General features: G+C 41.4%; 1 long non-coding RNA gene across 1 annotated transcript; it reads right to left on the bottom strand.

Moving 5' to 3' along the window:
* Positions 1-456: 456 nt before the first annotated feature.
* Positions 457-12,131, bottom strand: LOC127161856 (uncharacterized). The gene is made up of 5 exons (XR_007827197.1): positions 11,436-12,131; positions 10,506-10,935; positions 8,375-9,274; positions 6,044-6,091; positions 457-498 (listed from the first exon to the last, which is right to left on the bottom strand). It is a non-coding gene; the product is annotated as an uncharacterized LOC127161856 (long non-coding RNA).
* Positions 12,132-13,361: the final 1,230 nt, after the last annotated feature.

Raw genomic sequence — 13,361 nt, forward strand, 5'->3', positions numbered from 1 at the left:
AACATCAAAAACATTTCACATATTTCTTAGAGTAGGAACAAAATACACACAAATCTGAAGACTTCAGTCGTGTCCAGACCTGCAAGGATGACAAGTGATATTTATCACCAACCAAAAGTTGAACCAGGTTAAACTTGTAACATGGAAATAAACTACTCTCAGCTCCAATGTGGTATGCTTGCTTGATCATAACCATAACCATTACCATACTACTGCTGAGCCACAGCTCACAATTGAGAATACTACACCACTGCTTTCTCTACTGCTTGGAAATGCATTTTGGTCAAATTTGACACATTAAGCCAGCTGGATTTTATAGGTTGTCTGTTAGGACGTATTATCTGTAGTAGTTATAAAAATAAACAATGGAATAAACTATAGTAAATAACCAGGGGTAAAAATAGCAATGTGAACACATTGATAGAGGCAACGATTATTGCATTTACATACACTTACTCTTTTGTGGCTTTTTAATCTTAGGCATATGCCTTGGTCCCTCTGTGGGATAGAAGAAGAGTCAAATATACACAGGGGAAAAAACAAAACAAAAAAAAGGACAAAATGCACTTTGTAATGTGTGTGTGTGTGTGTGTGTGTTTTTTTTTAACATGACTGGTTTGGTCATGGACAAAAATATTGATATCCCTGCATTTCTGTCAGATAATAAATGCACTACTTTTTTTCAGATTGCCATTACAAATTGTTTGCAATTGAATAACACAAAAAGCAGAGAAAAAAAAAAGCCAAATCTGAGACATTCTGTACAGAACTCCAAAAATGGACTAGAAAATTTATTGGCAGATTTTCAGAATCTTCAGAAATAATTATATTTCAAGCAGGTTTAAGTGGCCAGAAATGAGTCCAGATCAAAATCCCAGCACCGTACCTGGTTCTGACCCCATGGACTATCACTTCCTGTTCCTCCCCTATAAATACTTCCGGGTTCCTCTCCACCATCGCGAAGTCTTGTTTTGCCCCGGCTGACATTTCTGAGCGTTTATTTCTGTGTTGGATTACTGTGGACTGTTTCTGGACTGATTACTCGTTGTTTGAACATTGCTGCCTGCCTTCGGAACCTCTCGCTGTGTTTATGACTACTGTGTTCTCTGTCTGCTGCCTGCCCCGACCTTCTGCCTGTACCTACTCTGAGTATTGCCTTGTTTGTTTGTTGTGTACCGACCCTGCCTGTCTGACCTTACTTATTATTAATAAACGCTGCAAATGGATCCCAACTCTGTTGACCCATCATTACAGAAGACTTCGCCGAACATCGATCCAGCAGCGGTGTACAGATTGACTACGGAGGTCTCAGCTCAAGCTAATGTTTTAGCGGCTCACCAGCAACAGCTCGCTCGCCTAACAGCCCTAACAGAGGAGATGTTGCATTCGTTGTGACTACCTACAGCTGAGACTGCTCAATCACCAACAGCAGCAGCAGCTCAACCCACTTCACCAGCCCCACCTGTAGCCAGCCCTCGTCTGGCCTACCCGGACAAGTTCGACGGCTCACCCGCTAAATGTAAGGGTTTCCTTCTTCAATGTTCATTGTTTGTCACTCAACAACCTGCTTTGTATCCCACAGAAGAGAGCTGCATCGCATTTGTTTGTTCACTGCTCACTGGTAAGGCGTTGGACTGGGCTACTGCTGTGTGGGATTTGAATCGCCCCACGTTTCCCTCCTTTGAATTATTCCTCCGTCGCTTTAAAGAGGTTTTCGATTATCCCGAAGGAGGAGAGGGCGCAGGTGAACGGATTCTGACGTTACGTCAGGGGAAAAAATACGCAGCAGAATTTGCTCTCACATTTCGCACGCTAGCTGCGCAGACTGGGTGGCCTGATGAACCGCTGAAACTGCATTTCCGAAAGGGGCTGAATCACGAACTACAGGCTGAGCTGGCTTGCCGCGATGAGGGAAAGTCCCTGGACGAACTAATCAATCTGGCTATTCGCATCGACAATCTTATCCGCTCAAGGAGATCCAGTAAAGACATACCTCTCCAGCTGTCCACGCCTGCATCCGTACCTGAACACGAAGCTATGCAAATAGCCCACACCCGCCTCACTGCTGAGGAAAGAGAACGACGTCAACAACTCAACCTCTGTCTTTACTGCGGCAAACCAGGTCATATGAAGGCATCCTGCCCGTCCAGACCCTCCCAACGCACGTCTTCAGCGGTGAGTCATTACTCTGCCTCCTCTCAGACTGTTAAAACTCCTGTTACCATCACCCTTTTGGATAAACAGATTAACACAATCTCCCTCATAGATTCTGGTGCAGCAGGGAACTTTATGGATCTGGATTTTGCCAAAGCTCATGGTCTCACACTTAAACCTTGCATATCTCTGTTGTCAGTGGCTGCGCTAGACGGAAGACCGCTGGGCCCCGGTCGGGTCCGCTACACCACCAGCGATCTCCATCTCACCACCGGCATCCTTCATACTGAGACCATCTGCTTTTTCCTCATTCAAGCTCCCTGTAACCCAGTCATCTTAGGACTTCCCTGGCTCCAACAGCATGAACCACTGATCTCCTGGACGGAGGGAGAGATCACTCAATGGTCAGACAGATGCTTCACAAAGTGTTTTCCTACGCTCAAATCCAGGGTATTTAACGTGGCCTCAGTCATAATGGACTCTCCCATCGCCGACAACATTCCTTCTGTTTATCATGACCTGGCTGAGTTCTTCAGCAAGTCACAAGTCACCCAACTACCTCCTCATCGAGCCTCTGACTGCGCCATTGAACTGCTTCCTGGAACTACCCCTCCTAAAGGCAGGATTTTTCCACTCTCTCAACCCGAGACAGAGGCTATGAAGGCTTACATCGAGGAGGAACTTGCCAAGGGATTTATTGTGCCCTCTACCTCGCCTGCTTCAGCCGGGTTCTTCTTTGTCAAAAAAAAAGATGGCAGTCTGTGTCCTTGCATTGATTTCAGAGGCCTGAACGACATCACCGTGAAATACCGATACCCACTACCTCTTGTACCGCCAGCCCTAGAACAACTCCGCTCAGCCAGGTACTTCACCAAGCTTGACCTTCGCAATGCCTACAATTTGATTCGCATCAGAGAGAGGGGACGAGTGGAAGATGGCCTTTTCTACTACAACTGGCCACTATGAGTACTGGGTTATGCCCTTTGGCCTGGTCAGTAGTCCTTCCGTATTTCAATCCTTCATAAATTATGTGTTCCGAGACATGCTGGGCAGATGGGTCATCATTTACATGGTTGATATTCTTGTCTACTCAGAGTCACTAGAGTCCCACGTCTCTCACGTCAGGAGGGTACTTCAGCGCTTAATCTCTCATCAACTGTTCGCCAAGGCAGAGAAGTGTGAGTTTCATCAGACCGCAACCACGTTCCTGGGTTACGTGGTGAGCCCAGAGGGGGTGGCTATGGATGACAGCAAAGTGCAGGCAGTTCTGCGATGGCCCCAACCAGCCAACATCAAGGAATTACAGAGATTTCTGGGGTTCGCTAACTTCTACAGGCGGTTTATTAGAAACTTCAGCTCCGTTGCGGCTCCACTGACATCTATGGTCAAGAAGGGAAGGAAGCAGTTGTCTTGGTCCCCGGCTGCCATCCAGGCCTTCGAACTCCTCAAGGAACGCTTCACAACTGCCCCCATTCTTCATCATCCAGATCCCGAGCGAGAGTTTGTAGTTGAAATTGACGCCTCAAACACAGGAATCGGGGCTGTGTTGTCCCAGCGTCATGGCGATCCTCCCAAGCTCTTCCCATGTGCTTTCTACTCACGCAAACTAACCCAGGCCGAACAAAATTACGATGTGGGCAATCGGGAGTTGCTGGCCATGAAGGCAGCTCTGGAGGAGTGGCGGCACTGGCTCGAGGGAGCTAAGCTCCCCTTCATCATACTCACTGACCACCGCAACCTTGAGTACCTTCGCTTTGCCAAGAGGCTCAACCATAGACAGGCCAGGTGGGCGCTCTTCTTCACTCGATTTAAATTCACTGTAACCTATAGCCCCGGGTCAAAGAACACCAAGGCAGATGCCCTGTCACGTCAGTTCGAGGCTGATTACCAACCACTCAGTCCAGACCCCATCTTACCAACCACACTCATAGTCGCTCCCGTGCAGTGGGACATCATGACAGAGTTAAATGAGCTGCAAGCTACCAATCCACCACCAGCAGACTGTCCACCAGACAAGGTCCACGTTCCACAGCCCTTAAGAGAGCGTGTTCTACAACTTGTTCACAACAATCCCAGTTCCGGCCACCCTGGTATCTCAGCCACACTACAACTCCTTTCCAACAAGTATTGGTGGCCATCAATCCGTTCTGACACAATCAACTACATCAAGAATTGTGAGGTATGCTGTGCCACCAAAGCATCCAAACAACTTCCAGCAGGCCTGCTACAACCCTTACCCATTCCACAAAGACCCTGGTCACACATCGCCATAGACTTTGTCACAGACTTACCTCCCTCTGAGGGACACACTACCACCCTTACCATTGTAGACCGCTTCTCCAAGTTTTGCCGACTGGTTCCTCTGGCCAAGTTACCCTCTGCCCTAGAGACCGCCGAGACGCTGTGCAATTACGTCTTCAGGTTTTACGGACTCCCTGATGACATAGTTTCGGACAGAAGGTCCCCAGTTTACCTCCCGCCTATGGTCAGCCTTCTTTAAATGCCTCAATGTGAACATAAGTCTCTCTTCACGATACCACCCGGAATCCAACGGTCAGTCAGAATGCCTAAACCAGGAGATCATTCGCTTCTTGAGGTCATACTGCCACCGCAATCAAACCGACTGGAGCAAGTTCAGAGTACGCTCAAAACTCTATTCGCAAACCAGCCACTGGACTCACTCCCTTTCAATGTGTGCTAGGTTTCCAACCGCCACTTTTTCCTTGGTCAGGAGACCCCTCTGACTTACCAACAGTTAACACATGGCTACAGAAGAGCGAGGCCACATGGAATGCAGCCCACACACATCTCCAACTTGCCATACGAAGACAAAGGAGATTTGCTGACCTCCACCGTTGTCCCTGTCCAGAGTTCACTCCAGGTTCATGAGTTTGGCTCTCTACAAGGGATCTATGCCTAAGACTCCCATGCCGCAAGCTCAGTCCCAGGTACGTGGGTCCTTTTAAGGTTTTAAGACAAGTCACACCAGTCTCTTACCGTTTGGCTCTGCCACCTCAATATCGTATCTCACCCACTTTTCATGTGTCTTTGCTCAAGGCCGCTGGTGCTCCGAGAGGGATGGACGACCTAGATGAGGACCGGGTTCAGGGACCCCCTCCACTGGTCATCGACGGTGAGGAGGCGTATCGGGTCCACAAGATCCTCAACTCGCAACGCCGGGGCGGGGTGCTTCAATACCTTGTAGACTGGGAGGGGTACGGCCCAGAGGAGAGGTCGTGGGTCAATGCCAAGGACATTCTGGACCCCTCACTGACCGCTGAATTTCACCTCAATCATCCGGATAGGCCTGCCCCTCGTCCTCGTGGAAGACCCCGGCGTCACCAGCCTCCTCACGTCAGGAGCCGTTCGCAGGGAGGGGGCTCTGTAGCAATCCCGACCTCTGTGGTTCCCCCCGATCGCCACCAGAGGTCGTCATCACCGGAGTTCTAGCTCTCACCCCTCACTACATCTCCCATAATCCCGTACCTGGTTCTGACCCCATGGACTATCACTTCCTGTTCCTCCCCTATAAATACTTCCGGGTTCCTCTCCACCATCGCAAAGTCTTGTTTTGCCCCGGCTGACATTTCTGAGCGTTTATTTCTGTGTTGGATTACTGTGGACTGTTTCTGGACTGATTACTCGTTGTTTGAAAATTGCTGCCTGCCTTCGGAACTCTCTGCCTCGTTTACGGACTATTGTTTACACTGTCTGCTGCCTGCCCCGACCTTCTGCCTGCTTAACGACTCTGAGTATAAATGAGCATAATATGTCTCCTTTAAATTCAATTTAATGAATTCAATTCCTTAAGAATCTTCTTAACTAATGAGCTATGGTAATATATAGTTACCAGAACCACCAATAATTACCCTACAAACATTTTACATACCTGACTTTCTCTTTTTGCAACTGAGATCAACTGTGCCCATGGCTGACCCTGTGAAGAAAGCAGTGGTTTTGGAGAAAGAAAATTACTCATATACAAAATAAAGCTTAAACATATTATTTTAAATACATCAACATCACAACATCACACAAGTGCAGCAGTGCATGTACTAATAGGTGAAATGTACTTGCATTTTTATTGCGATTGAATTAATGTTGATTCATTAACCCAATGTGTTTGTTATCTTGCTTATGTCCATACTGTTTGTGATAATCCCAATTTGTTTTAACAAGTGCTGATTATTTGCTGACTTGTTCAGGGAATGCAAGGGGTGGATAAATAATAGTGTTGTATAGCAAGACATAAATATTAACATTATCCTAATATTGTTAATTCTGAATTCTGAAAGGTCTGTAAGCATATTATTAACATTGGCAGCTACCATTGGGAGTGTGTGTCTGTAGAATACAAGTAAGTTTGACTATCTCCGAGGGACCGACATATGTTGCTGAACCACTCATCTCTCAGAGAGATGAAGAAATGAACCAGCAGTGAACTAACGTTGGTTGGCTGAAGAGATTAAAAATTTGGTGACCCCATGATTGCAGTGTTTTAATTCTTATTTTCTTGTTTTTTTTCTGTTTCAGAGGGAATTTGTTAATAATGTTCAGTGTTTTTTATTTATTTAGTTTCAGAGAGAATAATATGTGAATGAGACATGGGGAAGAAGTTTGATACGGTTGGTGCACAAGCAGTAGTTACACAGAGCGCGTTCATGTGTTTTGGGGAGTTTTTGGTGTGAGCCCTGACAGGATACTTTCAAAATCTAGCTGCTCTGGCTGGTTTATCTAATATTGCCTATCCAAGCTTTAACAGCTAAACAACAGTGTATGAAAAAAAAACCCCAAAAACATAAGAATAGAACTTCTAGCATTCGATTTAATGCCAAAATGTATTCCAACACCCCTAATGCAGATAGATATCATCTAATTATGTAATATCACTTTTCTTGTAGATTATGCATAGAAATTCAGAACCTTTTAAGTTCCCTGTTGGAAAAAAAAGCTGATTAGGTATGTTTTGAAGCATGGCTGATTGTTTGAGCTGGTTTAAACTGGTCTTTAGCTGGTCATGAGCTGGTTCTTAGCTGGTCATGTGTGCTGGTCCTACGATGACATGACCAGTTTAAACCAGCTCAATCCAGCAGACCATGTTAGCATCCATTAATAAAAATTGTTATCAAAACATGATTTTGATTTTTTTGAACAAGGTTTATCATCCGAAAATGTAAAAAAACATAGAAGTCAAGTAATGTTAAAGGTACATGAAACTTCTTTTTCTGACATTTTAGTAGAGGTATTTGTGTTACACATCATAGAAGACAATGTTAGCATCCGTCTATTAATTCATAAACTGGTTCATTTTGAGAGACTTGAGCTATTTTTATCATCCGGGAAAAATGTACATTTTGTTGGCGTCACAGTTTGTGATGTGGCAAAGGACTATAGTACTTCGATGACGTGTCAGTCTCTCATAGGTGCAACAGCACATTCATATAGATGTTTTCGATACACAGTGCAAATGGTTGTGCATTTATTCGTGTTTTTAAGAGTTTGGGACAAATGTTTAGTAAGTCTAATCAGTCTTTACAGCTCCTTGATGGGACCTAACAAAAAGATTATAAATGTCACAAAATAAGCAAAAGTTAATAGAGTCTGCAACAGCAGGCTGGTGCTGAAACAAGGGGTTTCATGACCCTTTAAATGAGCAGTTCACTTCCAAAAATGTACAGATAATGTACTCACCCCCTTGTCATCCAAGATGTTCATGTCTTTCTTTCTTCATTGGAAAAAAAAAAAAAAAAAAAAAAAACTATATAGTGGACTTCTATGGTGCCCATGAGTTTGAACTTCCAAAATACAGTTTAAATGCAGCTTCAAAGGGCTCTAAACAATCCCAGCCAAGGGAGAAGGGTCTTATCTAGCGAAATACAATACAAATTGTAAAAAAAAAATACAATTTACATACTTTTTAACCTTAAATGCTCGTATGGTCTGATTTCATGCAGGCCTTTTTAAAGAAAATAACCGGTCGTTTCACTAGATAAGACCCTAATTCCTTGGCTGGGATCGTTTAGAGCCTTTTGAAGCTGCATTTAAACTACAGCACAGAAGTCCATTATATGGAGAGGAATCCTGAAATGTTTTTCTTAGAGTACATTATCTGTACATTTTTGTGCTGGAAGTGAACTACTCATTTAAGGTCACACATGGTTCAAATACTTCAAGCCTTTACAAATTTAAATTGTACTTTTTTTCAATTTGTCCTAATTACCTTGGCCCTCCATACCGTTCATCTGCTCCTTAGGCCCCTCTGTAATGGTTGCCTGCTCTGCCTGCTCCTCCTGCCCCTCCGTAACGATCGCCTGCTCCTCCTCCCCCTCCATAATGATTGCCTGTTCCTCCTGCCCCTCCAATGGGTCACAGGGTGTGAGGTGCAGTGTAATCAGTTCAGCATCACTGCCACTGGAATCCTGGTCCCAACCTGTGCAAGTTAAACAAGTGTTATGTTTTGCTTACTTAAAACAGGCATGGTTCAAACTCATGGTTAACCTCTATGTTTCAAGTGTCAAGCTGTTTGAATCATACAGTCCAATTTTGTGGGTTTGTGGGTGACAAACTGCAAATGTGGTACTGGAAAACTGCTCTTCCCATCATTCCTTAAATCTTGCTCTCTTTTAAAAGGTGAATAAGAACATTGTTTTAGGGATGGATCACCCTAAAATTAAAATTTAGCCAACAATGACTGATAATTACGATAAGAAAAAGATTAAAAAACTTTAACTGTGGGAAAAGAATCAGCTAACATGCTAACATGTGTTGGTTATATAAAAATTTAAACCTCTCCAAAGTTTCTACTGTCAAGAAGGTTAGGAGTTCATGACTCCTAACCCAGGTTGTAGGGGGGAGCCATTCCTTTAAGATTTAGAAAACATTAATACAAATCTTTTGCATACTCAACACAAGTTGTGAACTGTGACTTTAAAAAATATAGTGCATGCATCTTAACTTCACAAAGGTATTCATAAAATGAACCTATCTTCTGAAGGAAGTCCTTGGCATAGGTGGAAAGTGTGCATCGAGGGGTTAAAATTTCACACTTATTTTTTTTTTTTTTGGTCTCCTTGCCAAGAAGCAGAACTGGCTTGTATCCTATGGCATGGAGTTTCTCAAGCTGCAATGACAACATTGTGTATTTGCTGTTTAAAGTAATAGAAAAACAACAGCAAATAAATTGAAAACAAAAAACAATTCTTCTATATAGAAAAAAGATACATCTGAAACCATAAGGGTATCATATAGCTTTTTGCAACATTAGTAGCTCAGGTTTAGCACCTACACTAGCAAGACTGTGTAACCACTGTACAACTGGACAGTGACAATCTACAGATTTATTCAAAATAAGAACCTCTGTGATAATATGGCCAGATGGGTGAATGCTCCACATACATTTACAGCTGGCATGTGCACATTGTAAAGATCTTTGAATAGTACATTATAAAAGTAGTAGAATGAATGCAGTCCATTTGTTATTTCTCATCCCCTTAATAAGAAAGTTTGATTATACTGTACCTGTGATTCTGCCATAATGCTCGGTTTTTATTAATTCAAAAATACCCAACTATCACTTATATTTGCTGTGTGTTCCAATTTTGCTGTAGTAGTTTAGGACTGTCATGTGTTAGGGCTAAGATTTGATTATTTAAGGGTATTAGCACTGAAATAAAACAGTATATTAAATGACATTCTTGCCAAATCACATTTACAGTACGTCTGCCTTCAAAGCTGATAAGTTGCCTTCAAAGTTAAGTTGTACTTCTGTTCTTTTATAATAGAAATAATAAAATAATAATAAGATGAAAGGGAATGAAAGGAAAGGACCGTAATGTTTGGTCAAGTACGGTGACCCATATTTGGAATTTGTGCTCTGCATTAAACCTATTCTAGTGCACACACACAGTAGTAAACAAACACACACTGTGAACACACACCCGGAGCAGTGGGCAGCCAATGCTGTGGTGCCCAGGGAGCAGTTGGGGGTTCAGTGCCTTGCTCAAGGGCCTCACCTCAGTCGTGGTATTGAGGGTGGAGAGAGAGAGCTGGTAATTCACTCCCACCACCTTCAATCCCTGCTGGTATCGAGACTAGAACCTGTGACCTTTGAGTTAAAAGTCTGATTACAAGAAGATTACAAGTTTGACTCTCTAACCATTAGGCCACAACTGACCCCTGTTATTATAATAATACTATTATTATGTTTATAGTATTAATAGTAGTATTAGTATTAATAATAATAATAATAATAATAATAATGCCTTTCTGTCCTTGCACTGGCATGATTAATCACAAATGGTACCACTGAATTTATCCAGACAATTTAATGTCACATAAGAAATTATACATACCATGACAATGGCTTCATCCTTGATTGATGCAATGTTGTGGTTTCTCTTACGGCCAACCACCCATTGTTCTCGCTTTTCATTAAACTGCTGAAGCTTCTTCTTGAGCCGCTGCTTCACAGGCTGTTCTTTTTTACAATTTGAACAGACCTTCTGGGCGCAGAATAAAATGCCCTGACAGAAGGGACAAATCTTTTTTGTAGACCCCCCTGGCATTGCGAGAGATAGAGACAGAAAATGATAGAGATAGATAGATATATAGATGATAGATAGATAGATAGATAGACAGACAGACAGACAGACAGACAGATAGATAGATAGATAGATAGATAGATAGATAGATAGAAGATTTGGCTCTTAAAAGTGCCTTTGGGTTCGGTTAGATTCGGACAGGTTCGGACAAGATTTGGACAGGTGATTTCTTTGACAGGATCTGGAAGGAGAACAGAAAATGTTAATCATGTAGTGTTGAGTAGTTATGTTAAAATAAGGTTTAAAAAGTGTACCCCTCTAGTGAGATATTCTGAATTTCTTATAAATACTTAAGGTAAATGAATAAAAAAAAAAAAATCATGTTTTGTTATTTTCTGTATGCTAATGTGCGTCTGCGGCTTCCTCATCCCAGATTTAAAGGCAATGTTATGTGTAGTAATGTTAGGCCAAGTTATTTCATGTCAGTTCAGAATCAGAAGTTAGGGGACATAGATGTCAAATGTAATAATACCATAATGCTTTTTTTTTTATCTTAGTTTTAATTGGCTAAATAGCCTACACTGCTGGACAATAACAAATCATTTGTATTCTATATTTTATATTTTTCTCCTGTATTTTTTCCCCTTTTTATTACAGGATAAAGCAGAAAATATATTTCATAGTTCCCATACTGTAATAAATGCTATGTCAAAAACACTGCATTATTTATGTACCACATACCATATATTTCATATATTTGTCTTTCGTCCTTTCATCAGTCACAACGTTTCTGTTTTTATTCAGCAGAGCTACAGCAATAGCTGGATACCTTTGTCAATATTAGGGATTTCCTGGCACGTCACTCGTTATTACTTTAGGAGTTTTTTAGTACTTTCTGCGCAAGAGCGCCCTCCAGCGTCGAGTATGAATGAATCATTACACTGCTTCAGCGTGTTTAGCGTCCATAATGTTCACATTTTCTCATTTTGGATACGACTGAAACATAAGGTCATGATGATTGAGATAAAATCACCCTTGACCCACACAATAATGCAGTGCTCCACGCTAGGTTACCCTTAAGCTGATATAACCGAGAGTTAGCTTATACTTAAGTTTGCTAGGCCGTTTAGCCTAATTTCACAAGTGTATGTTTTTTTTTTCCCGCTGATAATGAGGAAACCATTGGTCGGGCTTTAATCGTTGTCCTAATATGAAAACCACGTGAGTCTAAGGGCAAAGAAAGGGATCAATTATAAGATTTAAACAAAACGTGCTCATTAATTATTAGCCCGGTACCTTAATGAACAGTGGTTTGAGCGCAATGACAAGAATTCACCCAATCGCAAAGCAGGCTGGCTCCGTCTCCATAGCAACGGAGGCTGAGGATCATGGGTATTGCTGGCGTCCACTGTCCAAAACTTTTTCTTTTTTTTTTTTTTCTTTTCTTTTCTTTTCTTTTTTTTTTTTTTTATATATTAATTTTATACATATATTAATTTGTATAAAATATTAGTGATATATAATTTTTTAACATATATCACTCACAGAGGATACATACATCAGTTTGACACACACAGACATCAAGAATCAGCATATGAATCTCAACAATGGTGACATTCAACAGCTGCATGCTGGGTAACAGCAGATTATAAAACTCACCCTCAGCTGTTGACTGTCACCATTGTTGAGATTCATATGCTGAATCTTGATGTCTGTGTGTGTCAAACTGATGCCGAAGATTTCAAGGTTTAGTGCATATGATGAACATCCATAATAGTTCATACACCTGTTATAAACTATGAAAATAATTGACTAACCACTGCATGAGATCAGTGCGTCATGCCACTGGATGATAATGAATTAACAAACAATAAAAATTAACCAAAAACACCTAATCAGACTTCTTTTCGGCTTTTTTTATTTTGCTGCAATAAATGCGTTTCATACACATAATTACAGCAGCCAAAAAAGTTAAAGTCAAGAGTCCAACTCAAGTAAACCCTGTTCGCCATGATGGTGAGGTCAAATGAAACTTTAAAAAAAATAAAAAAATAAAACATCTAAACCTCTGTTTAGATGTTCTGAAATAATATTTGTGGATATATGACAGAAATCAAGTCAAACTGTAATGTTGTTTGTGGAGTTGTTTAATCAGAGATTTAATGTCTTCATTTATTTAAGTTCATTTTATCTTTGGCTGTGGCTGATTCTTGTGTTTCTCTTTCCTTCTGTGATTCTGCTTGTAAACAGCAGGTGTTCATCATTATTGGTCAATCATGACATAATGATCTCCTTAACTCCAACACTGTGTCAATGCTACTTGAACACTCTGTAGTGTGGAAACACATGAACACTGAGCAGGGTTTGTTTAACACTGGGAAATATTACATCAACTTTACCTGTTTCATTTACGTAAGAATGATGCATTTGAATCACATTAAGTTTAATTGATTTGTTTAAATTAAAACTATGTAATCTAAATGCATGGAACTTTTGTACGTAATTGAATTAAGTTAAGGGCTGAAATATTTTTTTGAGTGTATATATATATATTGATGAAGATATGTCAACCTTAAATTTAAAAAGTAAACTATTGCAGGGATGGTAATTATGAAGAATTTGCTAGTGAACATCGCATTGTTGAATTATTAAGCACACTTTTCTGTT

This window comes from Labeo rohita, unplaced genomic scaffold, assembly GCF_022985175.1.
Source record: "Labeo rohita strain BAU-BD-2019 unplaced genomic scaffold, IGBB_LRoh.1.0 scaffold_757, whole genome shotgun sequence".
NCBI classification, from domain to species: domain Eukaryota; kingdom Metazoa; phylum Chordata; class Actinopteri; order Cypriniformes; family Cyprinidae; genus Labeo; species Labeo rohita.